A 12,313-nucleotide genomic window follows, 5' to 3' on the forward strand; every position below is an offset into this window, starting at 1 on the left:
CCACCGCCAGCCCCAAACAGCGGGTCGGGGTGCAGCGGAAAGGCTGCTCCCCGAGCTCGTGGGGCTGGCGGTGGGGAAAGCTTTTCCGCTGCTCCCCAAGCTTGTGGGGCTGTTGAGGGAAGCCCAGGCTCCCCCCGCCCCCAGCGACCACACATTCGCTCCATAAGACGCACAGACATTTCCCCTTAGGTTTTAAGAGGGAAAAAGTGTGTCTTATGGAGCGAAAAATACAGTGTATAGCCTTGTCAGAATGTAGTAGATAGACTGGGGTGGGTGAAGGAGTCCAAGCCCTCCCTCCAGCTCATGAAGTTCAACAGACTGCCTTAGCAAGTCATAATCTCATCTTCATCACCCACAGGATTGTGGTAAGGGAAAGATGGAAGAACATGAGCTGTGTTAGGATGACGGACTTAGACTGCCAGTCTGATCTGTCTCCAACACTGACCATGCCAGAAGCTCACAAGCAGTACATAAAGCCAGTTGTCCCTTGTTTGTTTAGTAGAATTTATAAACCACTTAATCCAAAACCCTAAATAGTGTATAAAAAAATCCAAAACATACAAATAAAATCAGCAACATTCAAAAACAAGTATGCATAACTAAACTTTAAGTATATGACCATGAGTTTGGGAGGACAGGTGGAACACAAATACGCCACTAGTTCACTACAGTCACTCCTACGTGATCATGCTAGGCTTGCCCAATATTGTTACAACCGACTTTAATCAGTGTAATATCAGAATCAAAGAAGAGAAAGAAAAATCGGTACATCTTAGCTTCCACCATAGGTTATCCAAATTTACAAGTAATGGTACCTGCATCCAGGATGGTACCATACAGCTTGGAATAAGGGGCATTTTAGAAGCTGGTTTCACACACTTCTGTGAACAGCTATGCACAAAAGTACTAGGCATGGACTCCAAGCCTGACTGCACCTGCCTGCTTTGGCAAGTAAAAGAATGAGACTGTTAACATGAGGCTCAAATAAGCTTTGAAGTTTGTTTGTGCTGCTAATCATCCAAATTCTAAAGGTGTGGAGACATAGGAAACTAGAAAGTCACTCTTAAAAAAGCATTAAAGGGTGGGTCCAATGATGTTACCTTTACTAATCAAACAGGCTTAAAATCAAAGGGGAAGGCTTGATCTCTCTGAAGTCCTAGGTCAGTCTGGAGCAAGTGTTTCCAATTTCAAACTGCTGCCCTGAACTGTGAAAAGCTACATAGAAAATGAATAAAAGTAAGAGTGAATGAAAAAGAATCATGCATATTTCTCTCCTTCCTTTGAGTCAACCAAAGGAGCAGTTTAAATTTAGAAGACCAAATTTTGAAATTAGCAGTTCTTTAGGGGAGAGGGGAACAGGATGGCCAAATATTAAGCTCTCTCGTACCTGGCGGGCCATTCTGACAACCTCAGACATCACTGTGATCTGTTTTTCCTTTACAGCACACGTTGAGATCAAGATCCCAGTGGAGTTTGAAGTCATTGCTAACCAGCGCTGAATTCAACTCCCGCTTTTTGTGAGGGATTGGCTTTGCTTGGTAGCACCAACTGGAACCAATTCCAGCAGGGCTTACATTTGGCACCAAGTTTAAAAGGCACTGGAAACAAGCCCCACATGCCAATGACCCACTGGAAGTGCATTTTAAGGCCCTCAGTTGTGCCTCTGCCACTGCATCTTTACATGCTCAACATCAGGTGGGTATGACATGGGGAAAATACCCTTAGAGGCCTAATTAGGACCCCTGCTGGGTCTAGTTAGGTCTGCAGACTGGAGATTTCTCCCTGCTGCTTTTGAAGATCATTTAGCTTGTCCTATGAAATGCAGTGGTAGAATCAGAACTTTGTAGAATCAGAGACTTTGGTAAGACTCTATTTTAGCTAAGCAAAGATGCTCAATGTGTTTTACAGCTTGAACCTCCCAAGTTCTCTCAAAAGCACACACACACACACACCCCAGCACTGAATGGTCCTTACTCTCCTACAAGTGTGCACAGTCTTTCAGTTTTAGAATAATGTGACAGGGAGTCAAATAGGGCTGGGCGGTGTTGGGTTTTCAATATCGCGATGTATCGCCAGCAAAACATGGCGGTTTGGCGATAAACCACAATGCTGAAACAAGCTGCACTGGCCCCAGCTGGCGAGGTGCTGGGAGAAACTGCCTCAGCTCTCATGGTGGGAGATGAGGCACTTTAAGTACAACATCTGGAGAGCTGGGGACACTGCAGCTGGCCCCAGCCTGCTGCTCAGCTCTGGGGCGGAAAGGCACCTGCGCCGACTAAGCGATGCCCAATGTCCCAGTGAGCAGGAGTGGGATCAGGGCTGCTCAGCTAGGGAGCACGAAGCCTGCTTGCATGCAAGTACCCCTCAATGGAAAAGTGTGATGGAGCATGCACCTCCCCAGCTGAGCAGACCCGATCCAGCTTCTGCTCCCATGCAAGTGGAAGCAGGGATCTCTCAGCTGGGAAGCAGAGGCTTTGCGCTCCCCGGCTGAGAAGGCCTGATCCTGCTCCTACTCGCGTGCAAGCAGGAGAGGGGTCGGGGATCTCTCAGCTAGGAAGTGGAAGCACTTTAACAGAGCCTCCCCCCTGCCACTGGCTTGTGCAAGCTGGTAGCGGGATGGGGGCTCCCTAAAACTGCTTGGCTGAGGCAAGGGCAGCAACATGCTCCTCAGCCAAGACCACAATGGCAGTTTCACTCAGCAGTATATCACTGGTGAAACCACCATCACTTGACTGGAGGAAGAGGGACTTGGGAGCAGTGGCAGGTTCACCAGTGATATATCACTGAGTGAATATGTCATCGTGGTCTGTCCCTCGTACCAGTCCTGGTGATATATCAATATACAGTGGTACCTCTACTTACGAACTTAATTCATTCCAGAGGTCCGTTCTTAACCTGAAACTGTTCTTAACTATAGGCGTGCTTTCGCTAATGGGGTCTCTTGTTGCCGCTGCGCCGCCGGCACACGATTTCCGTTTTCATCCTGGGGCAAAGTTCTCAACTCGAGGTAACTCTTCCAGGTTAGCGGAGTTTGTAACCTGAAGCGTTTGTAACCTGAGGCGTTTGTAACTCAAGCCGTTTGTAACTCAAGGTACCACTGTATTGCCCAGGTCTAGAGTCAAAGTCCACAGTTAGGTTAATCAAGTCAGAGCGGCTTTTTGGCGATTCTGAGAGCCCTAAGTGAAGGATCATGCAGACCAACTCTCTGATTTCATTAGAAATTCTGAATAAAAATAACATCTAGAATCAAACCTTTCCAAACTCCAGGGGGAGCATTTCAGTGATAGAGACTGAAAAACCACATCTAACCTATGACACTGGCCTATGCAAACCTATGCCGCAGAAGCCATATAAAACAGCCTTGCAAGTTAGCCCCCAAAGGTTACTAGCCTGCAAACAAAATCACCACCTATTATTTGCCAGCTCCTCTTAGGGGGCTACTAAAAAAACCTGCAGGCCAGAAACACAGAGCTTGGAGGCGGCGGCGGCAGCAGCAGCAGCAGCAGCAGCAGCAGCAGCACAGAGCACCCCGCCAGCCTGACTGGTTTCTTTGGTAGAAATACAAGAGCTGGCTTTGCCTCCAGCAGGTCAAGTACAGAAACAGAGCAGGTTTCTGGTGGAGGAAAGCAATTTTCTTAGGGTAGCCCCAATGAAGCACTTATTAGTCTAGCTCTATCAATGTAGCTTTAGTGATGGAATCTGTCAGCAACTAGACCTGCTACATGTCCTCTGTGAGTGTTTAACTGGCAAGCTGATCAACACAAATATTAGCTTGGTTCAATGTTTCTCAAGATTCTTCTGATCATCGTTTCTGGTATTTTCCTTGAAATCCAGTGCTAAAAACAACTGTTCAGGATGCCTGGGCCATCAGGTTTCTTATTGCAGTTGCATTTTCTTGTGCTTTTAAGCCTCCCTGAGCAATTTTTTGCCCCAAGAAGTTGGCATAGAACAGGTGTTTCCCAGATTTATGTACGCAACTAAAGATTGATATGATGTCCACATGTTAGCTGCAGGAAATACCAGTGTTACCAAAACGTTTCCTACAACAATTGCCCAAAGAGTTTTTAGCACAATTGTTTTATATGCTCAGATAAGGTTACCCCTATTTTATATGATCTTATCCCAAATATATGAAACTTTCATAGAGGAGAGCTATTAAGTTAGGACAATATGTGTAGACATCTGCCAAGCCAATCTGAACACTTTTTCCCTACACTGGAAGATATTTCATCATCAACTCATTTCAGAACCAAGGTTTGGGCACTGCGTGGGTGACAACACTCGCGTTCATAGAGTCTATCCAAGTTTCCTTGTAATGCACCCAAAGTCTCACTGCTGCCTGCACATTCAGCCTGCCATTTCCTTCTGATTAATTTAGGGTTGCAAAAGAGTTGAGAATAGTTGCTCTTGCTCCAGTGAAGTTCCCCTATGAGCTGCATATTATTTATTAAGCAATCTCTGGGCAAACAACTCCTTTGACAAAAACAGCCCATTTCTCCACTCAACAGATAGAATCATATAATTGTACAGTTGGAAAGGACCACGATGGTCATCTGTATATACAAATAATTTTCTGTTAGTCCCTTAATATTACCAGGAACAGTTAGGGAAAGGTGGAATTAAGCACCTAATGGGAACAAAAATGCTTAGAGGGTGAGGGAACGGATACCTGAACTACATTGAACGTTTATTGGTGCAGGGCAGGACAGGTGAGAACATCTAAGTAGCACTGATTGACCAGATGGAGTAAGTGATCCAATAATAATTTATTATAATTGTGTTCCCCTCCTTGTTGAGAGCCAAGTCTGGTTTGCTGATACTTTTTGCAAGGGTCCTCAGAATGACCAGAATGGCCTCCACTTGGCTCTTTCTCTGTAATTCCCACTAAGGGTCTCAGAGAAGCCACAGTAGTTCTGAGCACATCTTACAATCTCTCTCTTTGGACTACAACTTTAATCTGTATTAACAGCCAAATGAGATAATAGTTGTATGCACCATGGTGTGTAACGAAGGATGATGCATTAAGTACCTACATGAGCAGTGCAGAGAACGCTCTGTTAGAGCCACCCACCTCTGATGCCCCCATGGCCACCAATTCATGTTCTTGTTCATATGGAAGGATAAACATGTAATAGTTGAAGTTAGTCAGTATGGTGTGATCAAGTGCTTAGCTACTAGGATGGCCACGTACAAAATAATGAGTAGACAAGATACAAAGGAAGCCAGAAGTCTCCACCAGCGTGAATGTACAAAAAGGTTCAGAGTTTGGAAGCTCTGAAAGATTCCCAAGACCCTTAGGGTTCTGATTTTTATTCTACTTTTATATTAAAAAATTTATAATGCTAATTCTCTTCTAGCCCATACAACTTTTGGGAAGTTACAACTAAAAGCTCAGAGACCAGATCCCTCTCCCAACTACACTCTCTATTCTACAATCTAGTCCCTGTCAGCGAGTCCATATTTGCAAAGGTGACACAGACAAAGTTCATGCAACAGAATTTGGATTTTCCACACAGAACTTTAGTCCGGCAGAAATGCCACCCATGAAGGCTTGCCACTATAAATGACATGTGGTACTTCTGCCTTGCTGCTAACTCTGTGAAGTGAAATCTGTGAAGATTTGCTGAATTCATCAGTTGCTACTGCAACTAATTTCTGCTTACTAGTATTTCCTGCAGCTTTCCAAATGTCTGGTGCTCCCAGGGCTTGAAACAAGCAAATATCAACAACTGAGGGACTTTGGTCTGAAGGAAAACCTTTACTCCTGGATCTGAGTGCACACACTTAGCACAATAGTTGCAAATGGCTCTATTTGCATTGAATCTGCCTGTACCAATTCAAGGGCAAGCCTGGAAGAGGTGAGATTACATGTTTACCCCATCCTATTGTTCTAGGATGAAAGGAAAGTCTCTAAATACTGGCAGAGCAAAACGGGAAGCTGAAGTTTGCCAGGGATATTGCATCAGGGTCAGGGAACAGAAGGCAGCAGGCAGTTGAGAAATAAAATATCCAGCCCAGATTCTCATGGCCAAGAGTTTGGTCCTTTCTGTTAGTTTACTTAGCTAGACTGTGGCACAAGTACTTAAAACAGAGAGGTTATTGCCTACCATTTTAGCAATATACCCCTTAGATTCAGATTTGGAATAATATATGTGATATCCTTATGCTAAGGGACCCAACATAACAAGACTCTCCAAAAAAGCTTTAAAATAATTAGGATTTTTCTTATGCAACTTACTCTACTTGAGTACAGTAAATTTTCAACTCTAGAAGTATGCTGCATTAGTATTTTCTCTCTTCAGAAAACTAGCAAAGTTCAGAAAAGTTAATGGTAGGCAGATATCAAAGTGAAAGCAAACCTGGGCCTCCTTTTCGAATTGCCTTCAATGTACAACCCATTGATGTAAGCAATGATCTCCCTTATTTAGTTATTTAGGGAAAAAACATACTTATATACCTTCAACTCATAAGATATCAAGGCAGAGTCAATATGTACAACATGACACACCATAGAAGCAATAGAAAATAGTCATTAAAATGACTAATCAAGAAAGCATAAAGGCCTGTCAGTATAAAAAGGTCTTCAAGGAGCACCTTTGGAAGTCAATGGCAACAATGCCTTCCCAATTTGCCCTAGCAATAAATTTTCCAGACCTTTGTAATAAAAGGCTAATCTTTTGTAATAGGTTCTATACAGAGTTGCCTATGAAGTTTGCAAGTGAGGGTAAAATGGAGCATCTCATCTTTTGAGAGGTGTGGACAGCGGTGAACACATTTTGCTCCACAGCTTGCAATGACTTCTCTCAGCTACAATTCAAAGTACAGTGGTACCTCGGGTTAAGTACTTAATTCGTTCCAGAGGTCCGTTCTTAACCTGAAACTGTTCTTAACCTGAAGCACTTTAGCTAATGGGGCCTCCTGGTGCTGCCGCCGCATCACCGCTGCACAATTTCTGCTCTCATCCTGAAGCAAAGTTCTTAACCCGAGGTACTATTTCTGGGTTAGCGGAGTCTGTAACCTGAAGCGTATGTAACCTGAAGCGTATGTAACCCGAGGTACCACTGTACTAGTTCTGACAAAGCCCTAAGCAACTTAGGCCCTACATACCTTTCAGATCTCTTTCCCTATGTCCCACTGCAATCTTAATCAAAGGATAACACCTGCTAACAGTATGATGTGTGTTCCATGACGGAATCAATGTCAAGGACACAAAACAGAAAACTACTCTATATTTTTGGAACTCCCTCCACATGAAGCTCAAAGTCATGGCCTGAGAATATTTTGGAAGCAATGCTATATCCTTAGTTTTTGGATGGCCCATTTTGTGGCCAGGTTTAACCATAGTTTAGAAAAGAGTTGGAATACCCCGGCAATTTTTTTGTAATGTTCCAACCTCCCAAATAAATGGCAGATGAGAACACAAGAAAGGAACAACATAAATGATTTTTCTTCACCAAGATCTAAGAAGAACTAGATGTTTCAAAACATTTAGTTGGGAGTTTCAGGGAGTTCATTTGTTACTAATGAAACCTAATGTCCATTTGAATTTTTCAGACAGATTAAAGGCATAGCTGTTTAATATGTGTCAAACAGCCAGAGAAACTGCACATGCCTATATTAGCAAATATAGTGGTCACAAAAACTGTGCAGTTGGATCAGAGCAAAGGTCAACCTGCATTCTGTTCCAAAATTCAGACAGCCAAACACTCCTAGAAAGCTCCGAGGTAGGATATGAAGCCAACACTCCCCTTGCTCCTTGATTAACACATACCTTGTCTGGGTATTTTTGCTTTAAACAATAGCTCTTGAGATTCCTTTTTGCCTTCAGTGTTTATTTACTGATTTGCTATTTTTGCTTATATACCACTCTTCCACCAAATGAGTTCAAAGCAGAACACAAATCTATGTTACACTCAACTTACCAAGCTAATCAATGGAATTAGGAGAGCAGGTATTTTTCCAAGATGAAAAGGGAAATCCTTCTAGTTTTCTCATATACTTTCTGGTCTCCTAACTATTCCACAGGAATTCACAACCCTTTTATACAGTGGGAAGGAGATGTGTGGCAAGTTGTTAAGTCACAATGTCAAACCAGTGTTGGGGGATTTTCTAGAAAACAGATGATGCAAACATTCCTTGAACTGCTATATCCACCAGAAAAGAAGCCCAGAAGTTACTTTTTGTAGCAGTGTACAGTTATGGATGGTAGTAAGCAAAAGTAGGGCAGATGCTAATGCTACTTTGCAAAAAAGAAACTGAACATTCAGGGGTGCAACTTCCCTGTTGAGAAAGTGAGTGCAAATAGGCAGCATAAGCATCCAAATATGTTCTTCTCATAACACTTGTAGTGGAGGGAAAGGGTGCAGCTAGAATGGTTAAAGTTGTTAAGATATACAGGGTTGTATCCAACTTTGTTTTGCTAAGAGCACACACATTGAAATTAATGGACTTAAGTTACTCATGTCCGTTTCAATAGGTCCAGTCAAAGTATGATAAATGTTAGATCGAACCCATAGTACTGGCAAAAGCCAATAAGCTTGTGAATTGCTACAATATGCAACTTCCAATAAAAATAGCAATTTGTTACTACAAGTAATTTTGATAATTTTCATCAAGATTTTGGAAGCTTATTCCCATTAGACTACTGTTATGAACCACTCTTTGTTTTTGATTATAATCAGTAATCAAGTCTCACTCATTTGGGGTATAGTGCTACAAGTACAGAAGTATTGCTCTCTTGAAAAAGATCTCTCAAACCAGGTATGATACTTAACCGATGCCAACTCCAAAGTCATTGAACATATACGGTGACCCCGTTGTGAACATATTTTAATGTTACTAAGTTGTCTTCTAACAAGCAAAGTTGTGTTACACTGATCAAGAAAAAAAGTAGGAAGAGGTAACTTCTTTCAGAGATTCAGTAGAAACTGTCCCATCAGTAAACAATAGAAGGCTTATCACTTGACATACTGCAGACTGAAGAAGAAACTCTAGGACAAGCCCACACTGGATGACCTCATAACTCTCTGCAATCTAACTTTCATGATTCACATCCTTCCTTTTCTTTACAGCCCTACAAATGATCCAATATCAGATTCCACACACGTGATGTGATCAATTTTATTTGTCTGCAGCACAATGGCCATTACAAAACATGGAAATAATATAAGTACTGTACCTATAGTCACACATTGGAAGCAAATCTATATTACTGATAAGACAAAGACCAGGGAAGCAGGGACGAAACATAGCACTAATAACAACACTAGCAATATGAGATCAACAACATCGAAATACTATTAATAATATTAAAGAATCCTATGGAAAACATGCCATGGGTGCTAGTTCTTAAATAATCAGTATATAATGTCACATGTGAAAGTAGTCAATCACTTTATCTCAGTGGCGTAGCGTGGGGGGTGCAGGGGGGGCCGGCCGCACCGGGCGCAACATCTGAGGGTTAGGGTTAGGGGGCGCAAATCCACGGGTTAGGGGGCGCAAATTACTTGCCTTGCCCCGGGTGCTGACAACCCACGCTATGCCACTGCTTTATCTAAAGGTGCTGAGCACATGACTTTGTTTTTACAATTTCAGCTTAAACACCTGCAAATTTCCACCATATAAAAGACCCCCATTAAGCCTTATGGGTTGAGGACACATTAGCGTACTTCCAACTAGCTCTCTCTACTTTTCATACTGCATCAACAAGGAACCTATTTTTATTTCATTCTGTTCTCTGGGCAGTTTGCCTACCCCAATACATTTTTAATAAAGTCAAGCTGTAAGAAGCGATTATAAACCCCTTACAGTAGAGAAATATCTATGAATCCCTAATGTGCCCATCTCCTGAATATCCAGGGGATAATTACAGGGATTAGTAGAAGCATCACACATGCCTAACTAGAACCCTGAATTTAAACAGAATCAAAGACTCCCTGTGGATGCTAATCACACAATAGGCGGCTTTGCTTTGAAAAGCAACAATAATCAAATAACTTTGCCTCTCCCAGGTGACTACACCGAAGAAAGAAATTCTGGATTAAGGAGCCCAAGGGAGAAAAAAAAGGAAACCGAGGTACTATGGGAAGGCAGAAATGCTCCAGCACTGACAAAACATGATGGACTAAGGATAGCAGCTTCAACAGGTCAAGCAACTGTACTCAGGTCACATGACAACTAGCAAAAACTAGGGCAGCTGCAATTTCACAAGGTGGTGGTGCTACAAAAGTACCACCTTCATAATGCAAGAAACAGGCTTGGAGACTTTCATACGGGCACCCCACAGCAGTGTAACCAGCTCGAGATTTCAAGAATAAAAGTGAGAGACCATGGAAGCGTGCAGCCGATGTTGCAGCGGCCAATGTTTCTTAAACTATCGCCATCAAAATAAAGACTTGTAAAGTAAGCCCTGCCAATACTTTCAATGCAAGGGTAGCCACAGTATCGAATTTACAGAAGACACAGCAATACACACAAAGGCTATTAAATGCACCCCAAGTATCAGCCAGTGACCCCTTGACTTCCTACCACAGGCCGGGCCCATCTAGGCTCTGCTCCACCACACAGGGAAACAAGAAGCCAATTTACACAGAGTCACACCACTGGACCATCTGCCTCGACAATGACTAGCGGTGGCTCCCAGGGGTTACTCGGGAGAGGGCAGGGACTGAACCCTGGACCTTTGGCACTGCAAAGCCTACACTTTTCACCCGAGCAACCACCTTTGCTTCCACGTTTCAAAAAGGAGCCTGTCTAAATACCTCAGCCATGGCTAACCACCAACATTGATTCTATACTTGAGAATTCCTATAACACCACCTACATTCAATAATAAAAAAGACACATTAAAAGCGCATTATTGGGGGACAAGATGCTCCTCTCCCCCCCCCTCCGCACACATACACCCCCTGATGGCCTCTGGAGATCATCACCCTGTCGCCAGCCCCCAGAGTGAAGCAAGCGCGCCTCGCCATCCGACTGCCCAAGGTGCCAAGGCCCTTCCGCCTCCACCCCCCATCTCATGTGGGTCCTCCGTGCCTTCGCACTCAGCGGGACGGGTCGCCCACCCTTCGAGGCCAAAGGAGGGGACGGGGGTGGGGGGGAGGGAGAGGGCAGACCTGCCCCCCGAGCCCCCCCCCCCGCCACGCCAGGGATCCTCCACTCGGCCTCTTCCCCGTTCCCTCAGCGCAGGCCCAGGCGCCCCGGTGAGGCACTTCGCCACCCCTTCCCACCCGAAGGGCCCGACTTCTCCCCACCCCACCCCCCGGGGGTAGCCAGGCAACCACCTCTCCGAGGGAACCCCAGGCAACCACGCTCCACTCGGCGAGGACACTCGCTCAGGTAACCCGGACAACCGGCAAGGCCCGAGTCTCTCGCCCCCCGCCCTCCTGTGGGTACCTGAGGCGGCTCCGACTCGGGGCCCCCCCTCTTCTCGGCCCCCGTCTGCCTCGCACACAAACAAACTAGCTCAACCGAACCCACCTCTGCGCCGGAAGGCAGGGCTTAGTCTGCGGCCGGAGCCAATCAGCGCCGGGCACCTGGGGACCGGTCACGCCCTCCCGGCCAATCGCGCCGCGCGAAACCGCACCCAGGCGCCGGCTGACTAATCGCGACCCGGCGAAGGGGAGGATGGGCAGTAAGCTCCCCCGCCAATGGCGTTAGAGGAGGCGGGCTGGCCAATTGAAAAGCAGCTGGCCGAGAGGAGGGGCGGGGTATCTCTCTAACAGACGAGGGAGAGAACCAGTAGGAAGGCCTGCGATTCAGGAGGTTTCATAAACAACAAATAAGGTGACCTGGAGGGGAGGAGCGCTCTGGCATCTCCAACCAGTTATAACCCGGGGCTTTAGTAGGCAGCGTCCAATCCGAGGGCCAGACGTCCTCGGCGAGAAGCGGAGGATTGATTGACAAGCGCGTTGGCGGGCGTGGCCTCAACTTTTTTGGCCCAACCAGAGATTACGCTATCGGCGCCGGCCAGTGAGAAGCGAGCTGCCCTTTGAGCGGCAGTCTGATGGGGAGCGGGGGGAGGGGGCACCTGGGAGCGTTGTGACCCTTGACCTCTGGAGGCGCGTAGTAGGGAGCAAGTCCCACTGGGCTCAATGGCAGCTGCTTCTGAGGGACTTCCTCAGGCTTCCAGGGGGTTAGACTAGATGACTCTCAAGGGTGCCCAGGATTCTCAGGGACCACGTGGCCCTATTCCCTGTATTTCTTTTATTTCGTCTTGCAAAGCAACTACTGTACAGGGGTACCTCGGGTTAAGTACTTAATTCGTTCCGGTGGTCCGTTCTTAACCTGAAACTGTTCTTAACCTGAAGCA

The 12,313-nt window shown here is 45.4% G+C and overlaps 1 protein-coding gene across 10 annotated transcripts in view; it reads right to left on the reverse strand.

The window, feature by feature from the left end:
* The window catches only part of RAB5B (RAB5B, member RAS oncogene family), a 28,444-nt gene extending 16,839 nt beyond the window's left edge, over positions 1-11,605 (reverse strand). The window contains exons 1-2 of one of the 10 annotated variants that reach the window (XM_083599014.1): positions 11,398-11,497; positions 1,101-1,215 (exon numbers count right to left, since the gene is read on the reverse strand). The gene's annotated coding sequence lies outside the window, so the exon portion shown is untranslated. Of the gene's footprint in view, positions 1-1,100; positions 1,216-10,931; positions 11,202-11,285 lie in introns of those variants that run through there. The other 9 variants (XM_083599016.1, XM_083599017.1, XM_083599018.1 and 6 more) reach the window with 9 other exon arrangements.
* Positions 11,606-12,313: the final 708 nt, after the last annotated feature.

This window comes from Podarcis filfolensis (assembly GCF_964270895.1).
Source record: "Podarcis filfolensis genome assembly, chromosome: 2".
Lineage (NCBI taxonomy): Eukaryota > Metazoa > Chordata > Lepidosauria > Squamata > Lacertidae > Podarcis > Podarcis filfolensis.